Below are 13,635 nucleotides of genomic sequence, written 5' to 3'. Positions count from 1 at the left end.
GATTGAACTAGGTATGATGATACCAACGATCGAATCTTGGGCAAGTAACATACCGTTGACAAAGGGAACAAGTATGTTGTTATGCGGTTTGACCGATAAAGATCTTCATAGAATATGTAGGAGCCAATATGAGAATCCAGGTTCCGCTATTGGTTATTGACCGGAGATGTGTCTTGGTCATGTCTACATAGTTCTCAAACCCGTAGGGTCCGCACGCTTAACGTTCAATGACGATTTGTATTATGAGTTTATGTGATTTGATGACCGAAGGTTGTTCGGAGTCCCGGATGAGATCACGGACATGAAGAGGAGTCTCGAAATGTTCAAGACATAAAGATTGATATATTGGAAGGCTATATTCGAACATCGGAATGGTTCCAGAGAAGTTCGGGTATTTTCTGGAGTACCGGGAGGTTACCGGAACCCCCCGGGGAGTTGATGGGCCTTAGTGGGAAGGAGAGGCGGCAGCCAGGAGGTGGCGCGCCCCCCAAGCCCAGTCCAAATTGGACAAGGGGTTGGGGGCGCGGCCCCCTCTCCCTGTTGGGGATCGTTGCAGAAATTAAAATTTTTCTATGCATCACCAAGATCAATCTATGGAGTTTACTAGCAACGAGAGGGGAGTGCATCTTCATACCTTTGAAGATCGCAATGCGGAAGCGTTGCAAGAACGTGGTCGGTGGAGTTGTACACGAAGCGATTCAGATCATGGCCGATTCCGATCTAAGCACCGAACAACGGTGCCTCCACACTCAACACACGTGCAGCCCGGTGACGTCTCCCGCGCCTTGATCCAGCAAGGAGAGAGGGAGAGGTTGGGGAAGACTCCGTCTAGCAGCAGCACGACGACGTGGTGGTGGTGGAGGAGCGTGGCACTCCAGCAGGGCTTCGCCAAGCACTACGAGAGACGAGGAGGGGGAGGGGTAGGGCTGCGCCAGGAGAAGGGGTGCGGTTGCCCTCCCCCACTATTTATAGGGGGAAGGGGAGAGGGGGCCGGCCCGTAGATCCATCTAGAGGGGGGGGTGGCGGCCCCCTTAGGGTTTCCAACTAGGGGGAGGGGGCGCCCCCCTAGGGTTTCCAACCCTAGGCGCCTTGGGCCCTTGGGGGGGGGGCGCACCAGCCCACTAAGGGGATGGTTCCCACCCAACTACAGCCCATTAGGTTCTTCGGGGCAGGTGGACCCTCCCGGTGGACCCCCGGAACCCTTTCGGTGGTCCCGGTACAATACCGATAAACCCCGAAACCTTTCCGGTGACTGAGACTGGACTTCCATATATAAATCTTTACCTCTGGACCATTCCGGAACTCCTCGTGACGTCCGGGATCTCATCCGGGACTCCGAAAAACATTTGGTAACCACATACATCTATTCCCTATAACCCTAGCATCATCGAACCTTAAGTGTGCAGACCCTACTGGTTCGGGAGGCATGCAGACATGACTGAGACATATCTCCGGCCAATAGCCAACAACGCGATCTGGATACCCATGTTGGCTCCCACATGCTCCACGATGATCTCATCGGATGAACCACAATGTCAAGTATTCAATCAATCCCGTATACGATTCCCTTTGTCTACCGGTACAGCACTTGCCCGAGATTCGATCGTCGGTATACCGATACCTTGTTCAATCTCGTTACGGAAAATCTCTTTACTCGTTCCGTAACACATCATCCCGTGATCAAATCCTTGATCACACTGAGCTCATTATGATGATGTCCTACCGAGTGGGCCTAGAGATACCTCTCCGTCATACGGAGTGACAAATCCCAGTCTCCATTCGTGCCAACCCAACAGATACTTTCAGGGCTACCTGTAGTGTACCTTTATAGCTACCCAGTTACGTTGTGACGTTTGGCACACCCAAAGTAATCCTACGGTATCCGGGAGTTGCACAATCTCATGGTCTAAGGAAAAAGATACTTGACATTAGAAAAGCTTTAGCAGACGAACTACACGATCTTGTGCTATGCTTATGATTGGGTCTTGTCCATCACATCATTCTCCTAATGATGTGATCCCGTTATCAATGACATCCAATGTCCATGGTTAGGAAACTGTAACCATCTATTGATCAACGAGCTAGTCAACTAGAGGCTCACTAGGGACATGTTGTGGTCTATGTATTCACACATGTATTACGATTTCCGGATAACACAATTATAGCATGAACAATAGGCAATTATCACGATTAAGGAAATATAATAATAACCATTTTATTATTGCCTCTAGGGCATATTTCCAACAGTCTCTCACTTGCACTAGAGTCAATAACCTAGTTAAATTGTGATGAGTCGAACACCCATAGAGTTCTGGTGTTGATCATGTTTTGCACGTGGAAGAGGTTTAGTCAACGGATCTGCGACATTCAGGTCCGTATGCACTTTACAAATCTCTATGTCTCCATCTTGAACATTTTCATGAATGGAGTTGAAGCGACGCTTGATATGCCTGGTCTTCTTGTGAAACCCGGGCTCCTTGGCAAGGGCAATAGCTCCAATGTTGTTACAGAAGAGAGTCATCGGGCCCGACGCATTGGGAATAACTCCTAGGTCGGTAATGAACTCCTTCATCCAGATTGCTTCATGTGCTGCCTCCGAGGCTGCCATGTACTCCGTTTCACATGTAGATCCCGCCATGATGCTTTGCTTGCAACTGCACCAGCTGACTGCCCCACCATTCAAAATATACACGTATTCGGTTTGTGACTTGGAGTCATCCAGATCTGTGTCGAAACTAGCATCGACGTAACCCTTTACGACGAGCTCTTCGTCACCTCCATAAACGAGAAACATATCCTTAGTCCTTTTCAGGTACTTCAGGATATTCTTGACCGCTGTCCTGTGTTCCATGCCGGGATTACTTTGGTACCTTCCTACCAAACTTATGGCAAGGTTTACATCAGGTCAGGTACACATCATGGCATACATAATAGACCCTATGGCCGAGGCATAGGGGATGACACTCATCTTTTCTCTATCTCCTGCCGTGTTCGGGCATTGAGCCATGCTCAATCTCACACCTTGCAATACAGGCAAGAACCCCTTCTTGGACTGATCCATATTGAACTTCTTTAATATCTTGTCAAGGTACGTGCTTTGTGAAAGACCAATGAGGCGTCTCGATCTATCTCTATAGATCTTGATGCCTAATATGTAAGCAGCTTCTCCAAGGTCCTTCATTGAAAAACACTTATTCAAGTAGGCCTTTATGCTTTCCAAGAGTTCTATATCATTTCCCATCAATAGTATGTCATCCACATATAATATGAGAAATGCTACAGAGCTCCCACTCACTTTCTTGTAAACACAGGCTTCTCCATAAATCTGCGTAAACCCAAACGCTTTGATCATCTCATCAAAACGAATGTTCCAACTCTGAGATGCTTGCACCAGCCCATAGATCGAGCGTTGGAGCTTGCATACCTTGTCAGCATTCTCAGGATTGACAAAACCTTTCGGCTGCATCATATACAATTCTTCCTTAAGAAAACCATTAAGGAATGCCATTTTGACGTCCATTTGCCATATCTCATAATCATAGAATGCGGCAATTGCTAACATGATTCAGACAGACTTTAACTTCGCTACGGGTGAGAAGGTCTCATCGTAGTCAACCCCTTGAACTTGTCGATAACCCTTAGCGACAAGCCGAGCCTTATAGATGGTTACATTACCATCCGCGTCTGTCTTCTTCTTAAAGATCCATTTATTTTCTATGGCTCGCCGATCATCGGGCAAGCCAGTCAAAGTCCATACTTTGTTTTCATACATGGATCCTATCTCGGATTTCATGGCTTCAAGCCATTTTTCAGAATCTGGGCCCGCCATCGCTTCTTCATAGTTCGAAGGTTCACCATTGTCTAACAACATGATTTCCAGGATAGGGTTGCCATACCACTCTTGTGCGAAACGTGTCCTTGTGGACCTACGAAGTTAAGTAGCAACTCGATCTGAAGTTTCATGATCATCATCATTATCTTCCTCTCTAGTCGGTGCAGGCACCACAGAAACATTTTCTTAAGCTGCGCTACTCTCTGGTTCAAGAGGCAATACTTCATCAAGTTCTACTTTCCTCCCACTTACTTCTTTCGAGCGAAACTCTTTCTCTAGAAAGGATCCATTCTTGGCAACAAAGATCTTGCCTTCGGATCTGAGGTAGAAGGTATACCCAATAGTTTCCTTAGGGTATCCTATGAAGACGCATTTTTCCGATTTGGGTTCGAGCTTTTCAGGTTGAAGTTTCTTGACATAAGCAACGCATCCCCAAACTTTCAGAAACGACAACTTAGGTTTCTTCCCAAACCATAATTCATACGGTGTCGTCTCAACGGATTTCGACGGAGCCCTATTTAAAGTGAATGCGGCAGTCTCTAAAGCATAACCCCAAAATGATAGCTGTAGGTCGGTAAGAGGCATCATGGATCGCACCATATCCAATAGAGTGCGATTTCTACGTTCGGACACACCATTACGCTAATGTGTTCCAAGCGGTGTGAGTTGTGAAATAATTCCACATTTCCTTAAGTGCGTGCCAAATTCGTGACTCAAATATTCTCCCCCATGATCTGATCGTAAGAACTTGATTTTCCTGTCATGTTGATTCTCAACCTCACTCTGAAATTCCTTGAACTTTTCAAAGGTCTTAGACTTGTGTTTCATTAAGTAGACATACCCTGTAACGCCCTCGATGCGGCTATATCTCCCATGTGTCGAAGCATGACTTAGAGGCATAACCGCATTGAAAGCAATGTCGCAAGTGAGGTAATCTTCACATAACCCATGTAATACATAAGGGAAAGAGATACATAGTTGGCTTACAATCGCCACTTCACACAATTACATGAATAAAGCATTACATCATCCAAATACAATCAAGGTCTGACTACAGAACCAAAATAAAAGAAGACTACCCCAAAAGCTACACAGATCCCCGATCGTCCCGACTGGGCTCCACTACTGACCAACTGGAAAACGGAACAACATAAGGAACACGATCTTCATAGAACTCTTCCTTGAGCTTGGTTGCGTCATCTGCACAGTAACATCGGCACCTGCAAACTGGTTTTGGAAGTATCTGTGAGTCACAGGGACTCAGCAATCTCACACCCTCGCGATCAAGACTATTTAAGCTTATGGGTAAGGTAAAAGGTATGAGGTGGAGCTGTAGCAAGCGACTAGCATGTATGGTGGCTAACATACGCAAATGAGAGTGAGAAGAGGAGGCAAAAGCACGGTCGATAAAAGTATGATCAAGAAGTGATCCTAGAACAACCTACGTCAAGCATAACTCCAACACCGTGTTCACTTCCCGGACTCCGCCTGAAAGAGACCATCACGGTTACACACGCGATTGATGCATTTTAATTAAGGTCAACTTCATGTTTTCTACAACCGGACATTAACAAATTCCCATCTGCCCATAACCGCGGGCACGGCTTTCGAAAGTTCAAATCCCTGCAGGGGTGTCCCAACTTAGCCCATGACAAGCTCTCACGGTCAACGAAGGATATACCTTCTCCCGAGACATTCCGATCAGACTCGGTATCCCGGTTCTACAAGACACTTCGACAAGTTAAAACAAATCCAGCAACACCGCCCGAATGTGCCGACAAATCCCGATAGGAGCTGCACATATCTCGTTCTCAGGGCACACTCAGATGAGACTAGCTACGAGTAAAACCAACCCTCAAGTTTCCCCGAGGTGGCCCCGCAGGCAGCTCGGTTCGGACCAACACTTAGAGAAGCACTGGCCCGGGGGGGGGGGGGTTAAAATAAAGATGACCCTTGAGTCTGCAGACCCCAAGGGAAGGTGGTAGGTTGTTAGTGCAAATGGTAAAACCAAGGTTGGGCATTGCTGGAGGAGTTTTATTCAAGGCGAACTGTCAAGGGGTTCCCATTATAGCCCAACCGCATAAGGAACGCAAAATCCGGGAACATAACACCGATATGACGGAAACTAGGGTGGCAAGAGTGGAACAAAACACCAGGCATAAGGACGAGCCTTCCACCCTTTACCAAGTATATAGATGCATTAATTAGATAAGAGATATTGTGATATCCCAACAAGTAAACATGTTCCAACAATGAACAACATCTCCATGTTCCAACAAGAAACAAACTTCAATCTTCACCTGCAACTAACAATGCTATAAGAGGGGCTGAGCAAAGCGGTAACATAGCCAATCAACGGTTTGCTAGGACAAGGTGGGTTAGAGGCTTGGTTCAACAATATAGGAGGCATGATAAGCAAGTGGTAGGTATTGCAGCATAGGCATAGCAAAAGAGCGAGCAACTAGCAAGCAAAGATAGAAGTGATTTCAAGGGTATGGTCATCTTGCCTGAGATCCCGCAAGGAAGAAGAACGAGTCCATGAAGAAGACAAACGAACGTAGACGAACGGGTCCTCACAAACGCGACGTAACCGGAACCAACCCGAAGAAGCAAACACCGGAAAAGAGCAAACAATCATAGTGAACAACCAACACGTGATCATGGTATGATATGCGGGATGCGATATGCGATGCATATGCATGATTTGACAAGGAATGAATGAACCTGGCCTCAACTTGGAAATCCAAGTGTGCCACTGGAAAGGGGAGATGATTTCGATTGAAATCGATATACAGATCACCGGAATCGGATGCACGGTTTGGAAATGGAAAGCAAAACAAATATGGCACCGGTCTGCGATAAACAGCAAGTAGCCATCTAAATGCAACAAGATAATAATGCTAAAGCACTCAAACACGGCAAAACAATACATGGCAGAGATCCACTCATGATGCTTGACAAAAGATGAACACTGAGCCACAGCCAAATCATCCATTAACAGGTTCAATCAAGCATGGCAAAAGTGCAATTGGTAAACAGGTTTCAGACTTAGTGAAATTAACACAAGCCTGGAATTTCAGATCAGGTAGCACACTTTGGAGCAAGAAAACTATACGCTACAGGAACTTAACATGGCAAAGCAAGGCATGTCATGGAGCTACTCAAAGAGCTTAACAAAAGTCCCTTAGTGACCTTGAGCCAAAAGGGATCAGAAAATACAATTGTAAGCATGTGAACCTGGCAAAAACATAATCAGATCTCAGACTTAGAGAAAAACTGGAGCATGCAAATATGATAGCAAGTAGGCATGTTTACGAGCTCGATGCACTCACTATAGAGCAAGGCATGACAATCTAAGCATACACCCATCAAGAAAACACATTATATAAGCTAGACATGGCAAGACCAACAACATAGCATGCACGGATCAACTACAACATCCTCGGCAAAATCGCTAACAAGTAAACAATCTGCCAGGATTCATGAAATAGCAAAAGTAGAGCTCGATTGACTCAAGCTAGGGTTCTCCATAAATGCAAACAAATACATGGTTAGATAGATCACTACAAGATTAACAAAACATCCTTACTGATCATCCTCACAAGAGGCACGGATCACTAGGAAACAACAAGAACATATGGCATATTGATAAAAACAGATCAAGGACTTGGTGGAATTGCTAAGTCCCTGAAATCAGCACTAATGAATGCACCACTTTGCAAGCTTGTGCTAGTCACCACACATATCACAAAAATACATGGCAAGCACCTCTGTAAAGATGGCAAAGCATATAACAAAACACATGTTGAGCTCATGAGCATATCATGCACACAATAATCATGGCAAAAATGACAAATAGCTATTTGGTGCAGCCGATCTGACAAATAACTCAAATAGCACTCTTCCAACAGCATTTCTGGCATCAAGAGGAGCTCAAATGAAAATGATGCAATGAGATGAAATGATGTACTCTCTGAGGCGAACATTTTGATATGCTACACGCACAAATCGGAGCTACGGATGCGGAGTTACGACATGATGAACATGGGCATCTGAAACTGGAAATCTTGGGGACTTAGAAGAAATTATACCCTCTAGGTAAAAGTCAACTGCACGGAATCCGAGGTTCGCCAGCGCGGTTCTCGCCGGAGATGGCGGGGAGAGAAGTGGACCTCGCCGGAGATGGCGGATCCAGGCCGGATCTCGCCGGATCCGGCCGGATCCGGGCGCGGGGCGACGTAGGGAGGACGGCGGCGACCGTGGCGCGGGGTCCGGCGACCCAAAGCGACGACGACGGCTCTCCGGCGGCGAGGGCGCGAAGGCGGCGCGGGCAGGTCGCCGGCGAACATGGAGGCGGCGGCGAGGCATACGGCGGTGACCCCTGAGGCGGCGGAGGGAGGCGCGCCGCTCGGGCGCCTCGCGGGTGGCGGCGGTAACGTCCTGGGCCGGGAGGGCCCGAACCGGGCCCGGCGGGCTTCGGCGGTGGTGGGAGGCGCGGCTGGACAGGTGGCGCTGTCCGGTTGGTGGAGGGCGGCGGCCGGCTGATGTGGCGAGGCCGGATTGGCCGGAGCGAGGTGGCAGCGGCGGCTGGCCATTGTCCGGCGCGGCGAGGACATGTCCGGCAGGCGAGAGGGGAAGAGGATTAGGGTTTCATCCGCGAAAATTTCGGGGGAGGCCACATATATATAGGTAGAGGGATCTAGGAGAGTCCAAATGAGGTGCGGTTTTTGGCCACGCGATCATGATCGAATGACCGAGATGATGGAGGAGGTTTAGGTGGGTTTTGGGCCACTTTGGAAGGGTGTTGGGCTGCAACACACACGAGGCCTTTTCGGTCCCTCGGTTAACCGTTGGAGCATCAAACGAAGTCCAAATGGTACGAAACTTGACAGGCGGTCTACCGGTAGTAAACCCAGGACGCTTGGCAAGTATCGGTCCAATCCGAAAACGTTTAATACCCACACATGAAAAGAGGCAGAAAGGGACACCAGGTGACATAGAAGCGTCGGATTGCAGAACGGACAACGGGGAAAAAGCTTGGATTCATGAGACAAACAAGTATGCAGATGAAATGCACATGATGACATGGTATGCAATGCATGACACGCAAGCACATGACAAGGCAACAACAGCGAATAACTAGAGGACACCTAGCACATCGGTCTCGGGGCGTTACAACACTCCACCACTACGAGAGGATCTCGTCCCGAGATCTAGAATGGCACCGGAGGGACAACGGAAGAGAAAGCGGAGAGGTAAAACTAAGTTGCTTCTTTGACAAACGAGTGAGACCAAAGAACCTTGAAAAGGTTAAGCCATTTCGAGAAAAGAATACAACGGAGATGGCAAATTTGAAAACACTCCGTTAGAAAAGAGGGACAAGGAAGAATAACTTTGGGCAGCACTCCGGTTGAGAAGGGATGCAAGGCTTGATAAGATGAAAAGAACTTGAGGAAACAGGCACAACACTCCGGCTAAAAAAACAAGATAGAGAGGGAAAGAATGGTATAATTTGGGCAACACTCCGACTGAAAATGGAAGGAACTGAACATGATCTTGACAACCAAGATGATGGGCTGAAGAGAGCAACATCATAAAGCCTTCGGAACAAAAGTAAGAATGGAATAGGATGAACGAAGGGAAACAAGATCTCGAGGGAGCACGCTTACAACAAATGCTAGAACGGAGTTGTTGGAAAACCAACAACGAAAAGAATAATCTTGATATGGTCTTATGAAATACATCTCCAAAATTATGAGGTGACAACCTGACACTCACGGGAAAAGAATTGTATTGATATGAACAAGGAGACGAGAAAGTATTTCACTGGGAGGATAAAGAAGAACTTGGGTCCTTTATAAGCACCATATATAGCAACAATCCTTAGGGAAAGCTTTAGGTGAAATATAACCCAAGGTAACTCCAATGACGAGATTGATGGATTTAAAATACCTCATTCTTAATAATATGTGAATCATGAAACATGAACTCAAATTATCAAGAATGACATAATACCACCTCCGATAATATGGTAGAAAGAATTTGCACTCCGGATTGCAAGATGAAGAATCTTAAGCTCCTTAGAAAAGAATCTTGATGAACGCTTCGAGAAGGAAATAAATCCTTGATGAACCATCATGTAGCACCTTGATGAAGAACTCCGGTAAACAAAAAAAATGGTCAAACAAAAGGAAAGAGAAGTTGAAAACACAAGTTGAATCCTTGTAACGATTTAGATGAATCTCCGTGGTGAAATGATTGAGAGAACTTGGGACTCCAGGAAACGAATAGATAAAGCATCTCAAATCGAGAATTTGATATGATGAACCATTCCGGAAAAGAATTAATCACTTGGATGGAACAAGAATAAGAATTATGTTATGCGTATCCCTCAACAATTTAATTGCTGACAAGCAACGAATTTGACATACTACTTATCCTCGTAGAAAGATTAAGATAGATATAGCGCAAACTTGAGAAAGTCTTCAACGATCCACCGGTAGAATTTGAAAAGCACAAATGCATAGATATGATACGCGCCGGAAGAAAAACTCTTGAACGAACCACCGTAAGAATTGAAAATGAACGAAGAGAAGATAAAGAAACACCGGGAAGAATTATAAAATGAACGAAGATACTTGAGAGGATTTAGATACATGAGAACAAAGAGAACACGAGCCGATTAGAGACCACTTGAACGAAGCACCGGTAAGATTAGGAGAACGATAACTGAAAGCTGGGAATGAATAATTATGAGATGATGGGCTCCGGAGAATCAAACTGAAAATACTCTGAATTACTCCGGATGGGTGAAAAGAATTCTGACAATCGAAAACAATTATGAGAGGATGGTCTTGAACTAGAACCACGAATCTTGAAGAGAATGGAGCAAGATTAAGAGAAAATTCTTCTTCGGTCTTCATAATCTGAGAATGACGACGAGAAATACCATCATGACTTATTTAGGCACTCCGGAATAATCAAAACGAAGAGGTTGAGCCAACGATGAAACTAATTCGACAGGTCTTGGGGAAAAACATAAGACTGATGATAATTCATTCTTATGTCACACTTCAAAAAGAAATTTGGATAGCTCCGGGAAAATAAGAAGAGTCAGGTAAGATCCTGGGAAAAGACCTGTGGGTTAGGGCCCACTCAAGAGAAACATCGTTGAAATGATTTAAAAGAGAGGTTGCACCAGTTGAATTAAATGGCTTGAATGAGGTGACATCCTCGAAAGATCTTGAACGAAAGCAGAGTGGAAACACGAATCTTCTGAGATATCTTCGGCACTCCAAAACAAATGAATAGCGAGGAGTAGATGATTAAGAGGTGCACCGGTATGAGAAGGTATTTAAATGAGGAAAATATATGATCAACAAAGCTTGTATTGGATCCACCGGAGATGGAAAGAATGAAGAATGATGAACTAGTAGAACATCTTCTTGAGAACCACCGGGTAAGAATATTGACGGAAAAGAATGGAGAGACTTCACATGAATAAAAGTATACTTGATTAAGACATCTGAGTCCTTGAAGAAAAAGGGTGGGTGGGCGGGAAAACAAAGGCAACTTGGGGACGGATGAAACAAACACCGTTGAGAAGAAATGATAATTGATCTTGTGAATGTTGACAAGATTGGATCCATTTGAAGAGAAACACATCGGTTGAACAGGATTTACATGACAATCTCGATTATCAAGAAGGATTAGTATTCACATGAGAACACCGCTTAGGAAAGGTATGGAATCAACATTTGACTTCGAAGCAACTCGAATACCACAACTCAAAACAAAACAAAGGATTGGCTTGTAGAATAAGCCAGAACAAACATATGATAGAGATTTCGTCCGAAGTTTTCATGGTGGGGCCTTCACGGGCTCGATCGTACAGCACCATCATGTACAAGGCAGTGCACATGACATACGAAGCGTCCCCGAGTCGGCATAGCCAAGGACTCTTTAAGACACAACGAGACCACTATAAAACCAACCGTGAATAGGCGGACCACTAGACGTCGAACCCCAATTTCATATCATACATCTGTTGGAAAGATATCCTAGGACCTACTTGAATTCCCACTTATAAATTCCTGAAACTTTCCAGTTATGCAATCAGGTGTTGGGGATACAGGGGAAGCATAATATCTCACCCAAAACTAGCAAATCCTACATCCAGCTATATCCATCCTTCAACACATAACCAAGAAAACTTCAGAAATCGTCTACCTCAACCTTCGAAAAGCATCCGTTATACAAGTTATGGCAATACTCCCAAACTCCTGCCCCAGTACTGGGTGGCGTCGAGATTATCTCACCAACAACTGCATAAAAGAGATTTTCGATGTCGGCGAACTAAACTCAGGTATTCCAGAACTGCAATGATAAGATTGTGATGACAACACCTCGGAGCTCAACTCCCCGGGACACTGCCACAACCCCTAAATGACAGGAGGCACCAAGAACAATGTTCTCGTCACAAATCGATCGGAACGATTCCAAGATACCCGCGTGATCCTAAATTTTTTTTAGTGAAATTTGAGAAGAGAAGAGACAAAACTCTACGTCAAGATGCCTTACCAGAGCGATGAAGGGACTGGGGAGTAAAAAGAATTCCTAAACTCTCCGATATATAATTCCTAAATGACTCAAAATATTTTTCTAGACTCAACTCGTCCGCTAATTCGATCAAGAAATGGGGCTCCTAAGGTCAGGGAAGGCTCTGATACCAACTTGTAATGCCCTCGATGCGGCTATATCTCCCACGTGTCGAAGCACGACTTAGAGGCATAACCACATTGAAAGCAATGTTGCAAGTGAGGTAATCTTCACACAACCCATGTAATACATAAGGGAAAGAGATACATAGTTGGCTTACAATCGCCACTTCACACAATTACATGAATAAAGCATTACATCATCCAAATAGAATCAAGGTCCGACTACGGAACCAAAATAAAAGAAGACTACCCCAAAAGCTACACAGATCCCCGATCGTCCCGACTGGGCTCCACTACTGACCAACTGGAAAACGGAACAACATAAGGAACACGATCTTCATAGAACTCCTCCTTGAGCTTGGTTGTGTCATCTGCACGGTAACATCGGCACCTGCAAACTGGTTTTGGAAGTATCTGTGAGTCACAGGGACTCAACAATCTCACACCCTCGCGATCAAGACTATTTAAGCTTATGGGTAAGGTAAAAGGTATGAGGTGGAGCTGCAGCAAGCGACTAGCATGTATGGTGGCTAACATATGCAAATGAGAGCGAGAAGAGGAGGCAAAATCACGGTCGATAAAAGTATGATCAAGAAGTGATCCTAGAGCAACCTACGTCAAGCATAACTCCAACACCGTGTTCACTTCCCGAACTCCGCCGGAAAGAGACCATCACGGTTACACACGCGGTTGATGCATTTTAATTAAGGTCAACTTCAGGTTTCCTACAACCGGACATTATCAAATTCCCATCTGCCCATAACCGCGGGAACGGCTTTCGAAAGTTCAAATCCCTGCAGGGGTGTCCCAACTTAGCCCATGACAAGCTCTCACAGTCAACGAAGTATATACCTTCTCCCGAGACATTCCGATCAGACTCGGTATCCCGGTTTTACAAGACACTTTGACAAGTTAAAACAAATCCAGCAACACCGCCCGAATGTGCCGACAAATCCCGATAGGAGCTGCACATATCTCGTTCTTAGGGCACACTCAGATGAGACTAGCTACGAGTAAAACCAACCCTCAAGTTTCCCCGAGATGGCCCCGCAGGCAGCTCGGTTCGGACCAACACTTAGAGAA

Source organism: Triticum urartu, chromosome 4, assembly GCF_003073215.2.
Source record: "Triticum urartu cultivar G1812 chromosome 4, Tu2.1, whole genome shotgun sequence".
Taxonomy (NCBI): domain Eukaryota; kingdom Viridiplantae; phylum Streptophyta; class Magnoliopsida; order Poales; family Poaceae; genus Triticum; species Triticum urartu.
Note: the sequence above shows the minus strand (reverse complement) of the source record.